Here is a 5,069-nt window from a genome sequence, read left to right as displayed (position 1 = left end):
TTGATCATGAGAAGAAAGGGAAGAACAAATCTGGCAGTCATGTAAAGTTTCTAGGGAGTAGGGAGGAAGCAGCAGGGTCTGAAGCTTCTACCAGGCTTAAGGATGTAAAAAAGTCCTGTTTTGTGACATATGTTCACACAGGCAAGAATGTTCTCCATTATATGCAAGGCCCTAGAAGAATGGCTCTAGAACTTCAGAATACCTAAAACTATTTGGGAGGGGAGTTTCAGGTCTACTTGGGGTCTGGATTGGAGGCCAGGAATCTGCATTTTCACAAATATCCCAGTTAAATCTGTCGTAGATGTTTCCAAGACTTTGGGAATCACGACGGGAATAACCTCACTTTGCTTGAATCCTCAAGACACCAGCAGAAAGTGAAAGCCTGTAGACAGGTTGATTTAGGCAGGGAACTTCATTTCTCCTCTTTCCCTAGCAGCTGGAGAATAGGGAATTTTCTGGCTTTGAGAGCCTGCAAATTTCTGCTTCAGTCGGCACCAGAATGCTTCTCATCTGAGAGCACTGCTTCCTATCCCAAGCTGTTGAATGTTTTAGGGTCAATGATTCCAAGTCCTTGTGGATTTCATGTCACGACACTCTATTTTCCTTTGCTCCAACTGCCACATGGCTTGCAGAGATATCCTGTGAAATTAGGATGAATGAGACTTTTTTCTGAGGTTGGGTAAAGACTCTGATGATCCCAGTCTGTCCACCTGGAATTTCCATCATCTGGAGGAGAAGAGATGGGTTGCAGTTCTCTCGATAAGGATACAGAGAAATTTTTTTGAAAGACAGGGACTTTGGGATTAGTTACAGTGTTGTTGATTAGGATAAAGAAAACTTTTTTTTTTTTTTTAAAGGCAGGACCTTGGGGCTCCTGGGTGGCTCAGTGGGTTAAAGCCTCTGCCTTTGGCTCAGGTCATGATCCCAGGGTCCTGGGATCAAGCCCCACATCAGGCTCTCTGCTCAGCAGGGAGCCTGCTCCCCTCCCCCACCCCGCCTGCCTCTCTGCCTACTTGTGATCTCTCTCTCTGTCAAATGAAGAAATAAAATCTTAAAAAAAAAATAAATAAAGGTAGGACCTCATAGTTTTTAAAAGGCCAGTGTTTACTTAACTCTTTTGAGTGAAATTCAGAAAAGTTACCTACTCAAAGCTTTTTGCCTCAAATCTAGGCTTGGGCTCCTCTAACACCAGACTTCCCCAGGCCCCCTCAGTGGAAACCTTGACTGCCTTGAGGATTGTTGCAAAAGAGCCTTCCTGTGGGTATGTCCCACTCCTTGGCCATAATTTGACTCCCCTCCCTGGCAATGAGTGAGACATAACACATTTTGGGTGATGAATTTGCTGATGGAAATGAAGACTGGTCCCTCTGTTAAAGGCTATTTTCTGTTAGCGCATTCTTCGTTTTGGGTTCAGGAGGGAGGAGGTTGGGCAAAGACTATTGTGGTGACCACCTGCATCCAAACCCCAGGTGGGAACAGGGAGCTGGCAAATGCAGATTCTTGGGGCTCACTGCTGATTTAATGACTTTCAGTCCTTTGAGATGGGGCCCTGATGTCAACTTCTTTTAAATCTCCCCAGGTAACTCTCATGCAGCTCAAAGTTAGGGAACCTCGGCCATAGTAATTCCACATTGCTGCTCAGTTCCTCCCAGGGCTGGGAAATTTTATTTCAAAGGATTACTGAGAAATTCGCCTGTTATTGGTCTTAAGAAGATAGAATTGATTTCATTCTCTAAGGGCTAGTTTCTTGCTCTCTCTTACACACACACACACACACACACACACACACACACATATGACAAAGCCTTTAAATTTGAGATTCTCCATGGGATTCTAACTCTGGAAAACATTTTTGTTTTCTTTGATAACAGAGAGAGAAGGGTACAGATATGGAAACTGAGGCTGACAAGAGTTTAGTAACTTGCCAGGGTGCTCTGTGTGGTGGGACTAGGATTTGAATTTCATAGCAGGCTCTAACTGCTATGAAATACTGCTTCTTAGCAAGAAGGGATAGAGGGGGCAACTTCCTCTCGATCATTTACAATTGTTAAGAGAACCTCAGTCCCAAGCTAATCCACATTGATGCTTGGTCTCCAGATGGAAACACTGATATTAAGAATGGAGAAAGTCCCCACATATGAGGACTTCTGGGTCCCTTGTGAAACTTCTTGGATGGTATCTAATGGACATACTGATCTCTGAAAGCCACATTGCCTGCCAGAGACTGCAAAGTAAATAATGTCCAGGCTGGAATGTGGTTTTGTATTTTTTTTTCATTTTGTTTTGTTTTTGACCCTCATCCTATGCTTAACTGATGTGAATTGTGTGCCAAGATCCAAAACCCAGGAGATCTGAGATGAAAAACCTTTCCAGTGTTTTTGTGAAAAATGGGCTTCCTGGGGTCTGCGTTCTAAGTGGTCACAATCAGCTGAACCATGCTCTGGAACACCGCCGCAGTCCCCACCACTCCCTATAGCCCCACAACTAGGCCACTCCATTCATGTATGTTTCTTGTGTATCTCCTGCAGTGTTTTGATTTTGTTACCCTTGGTGCTGCCTTCTTTTTTTTTTTTTAAGATTTTATTTATTTATTTGACAGAGATCACAAGTAGGCAGAGAGGCAGGCAGAGAGAGAGGGGGAAAGCAGGCTCCCCGCTGAGCAGAGAGCCCAATGCGGGGCTTGATCCCAGGACCCTAAGATCATGACCTGAACTAAAGGCAGAGGCTTACCCCACTGAGCCACCCAGGCACCCACCCTTGGTGCTGTCTTATCACACATTTTTTATTTTTCAAGTTGAAGCTTCCCCATAACCCCCCCCCCCCCGCAATATAAATCACTTCTGGAGGTAGCCACAAGGCGAGTACTATCCACTGATTTTTGTTACGGAGTATACTAGTTATTGGCCTAGAGGCAGTGTGGCATTGTGGTGAAGAACACAGCTTAAACAGCTCTTGGAGCCAGATTATCCCAGGTTAAACCCTGCCATTATCGCTAACCAGGTGTGAGACATCAGGCAAGTTATTTCTCTCCCCCGCGTCTCAGTTTCCTTATCTGCAAAGTGAACATAATACCCATCTCATGGGGTTGCTGTGGGGATCCAGTGGAGATTAATGCACGTAAGAGCTCAGACAGTAGCTGGCCTGTGCTAAATTCTGTGTTCGTGTCAGCTGCTATTATTATAACCCAGCTCAACACTGATCTGGGCAGTATGTATCTTCCCAAGTCCCTGGGAGTTAGGCCAAGACTTGGCCTTGTTCCCCTGGAACACCATCCTTTGAACTGAGCTCATGAGCACAAAGCCTTGAACTCTGTTTGGTAGCAGCTTAAATTCTGAGGTCCTCTCCCAGCCAGGTTGATAACTGATAACAGTAGTAATAATAGGGTTAGTAAATGGTTTGCCTTTTTGGGGAACTAACTAAGGAACAGACACCATGCTGTATGTGTGCTGGTCATCTAATGAACCTTCACGATCACTTTATTCAATGGATACTACTATAATCCCCATTTTACGGAAGAAGAAACGGAGGTTTAGCACTTGGCTGAGAGTCTCACTGTCCGTACGTGGCAGAGGGGGAAGCCCAGGAAGTCTGGTGCCAAACCTGCATTATAATACCTATAATACCTTGAGCCCCTCACTCCACAGCCCCGTGCTCACACGCAAGCACGCAATGCCTTCCTTAAAGAATGAAGTTGAGTGTGTTCATATCTGCTCTCTGACCATCTTCATAGGCCAACATTGTCCATTTTCCATCTTGTAGGCAAGATACCTTGTGCTTCTGTTAAAGTTCCACTGTCCTTTTCTTCTCTCTTTGGTCTAAAACATCTATTTTTTCCTTTGTGACACTTTTGTCTTCCTATCTGCCCCCCATCCAGCTGTCCTAATTGCCGCTGGGTCTGGCCTGTCTGATAGGAAGTTGACCTCCTGTGACATTGCACTACCCTCTTGACTGCCCAGGTTGGCTTGGCCCATCTGGCAGGCTCACGGGTGTCCCCTTCCTTCCTCGCCCACCATGTGAGCCTTTCCTGAAACTAAGCCAAAGGGGCTGACCTTCTCAGCTTGAGGGAAATGGTGTGCAGCTCACTGTGTTGCTCTGGCAGAAGAGCTAAAGAATGTCTCAGAATCCTTATCTTCCCTACCAGGAGTGACACAGTGAGACAGAGATGGATCTGGGCTTGTCGTTTCTGGGCCTTGGTCATCTGTCACATGACCTTGCCTTCTGTCAAGCCTCCGACGGGAAGTGTCAGTGATTGTAGCAGATTCAACCCATCTCAGCTGGCTCGAGAAATGAGGATAAATTCATCCAAATCTGGAGAGAAATAGCGATGGTAGCCGCCTCTTTATGAGATGAGAGCATGTTGGCAATACCAAAAATATGTGGTCACCCTTCTATCCTGACGCAGAACAGGTAGTCTAAATCATGAAATCATTTAGCGGATCGGATGGCAAGGCAGAGCAAGCAAAAGTCCTAATATTCCATTGATTTTCCCACATTTCCCTCTGTCTCATGAAAAGGTGGAACCGTGTGACTGGTTTTAGCTAATACATTGTGAGCCTAAGGGACATTTGTCACTCCAGGGCCGAGGCATTGCAAATCCATGTGGGTTTCTCTGGTCCTCCTCGCTCCTCTCTCAGAGATTGAAAACTGTGGCCCCTGGGCTAGATATCTGTAAATAAAGCTTTATTGAACATAGCCGTACTCATTCATTTGCATACTGTATATGGCTGCTTTTGTGCTGAAAGGGCAGAGCTAAGTAGTGACATGCGATGGTGATAGACACCAATGATATTTACTCTTTGGTCCTTTGTAGAAAAAGTTTACTTGATCCGGGTTCTAGATAGAGCAGCTGGAGGACAGTGGGGGTTTGGATAGGCAGGACCCCGAGTCACTGGGTAGAGGAGAGACCCTTCACAAAGCTCCCTGACTTATGTACCACCAGTGAAATAAAAATGAAAACTCTTTTGTTTGGGATTGTTTGCTCTTGGAACATAACCTAACCTGTCCTCACAGATTGCTGTGGGCACTCAGTAGAAGCCATTCTATATTGGGAGGGATTCAAAAAAGCTGAC

This window comes from Enhydra lutris, unplaced genomic scaffold, assembly GCF_002288905.1.
Source record: "Enhydra lutris kenyoni isolate GAN:26980312 unplaced genomic scaffold, ASM228890v2 scaffoldscaffold46, whole genome shotgun sequence".
Lineage (NCBI taxonomy): Eukaryota > Metazoa > Chordata > Mammalia > Carnivora > Mustelidae > Enhydra > Enhydra lutris.
Note: the sequence above shows the minus strand (reverse complement) of the source record.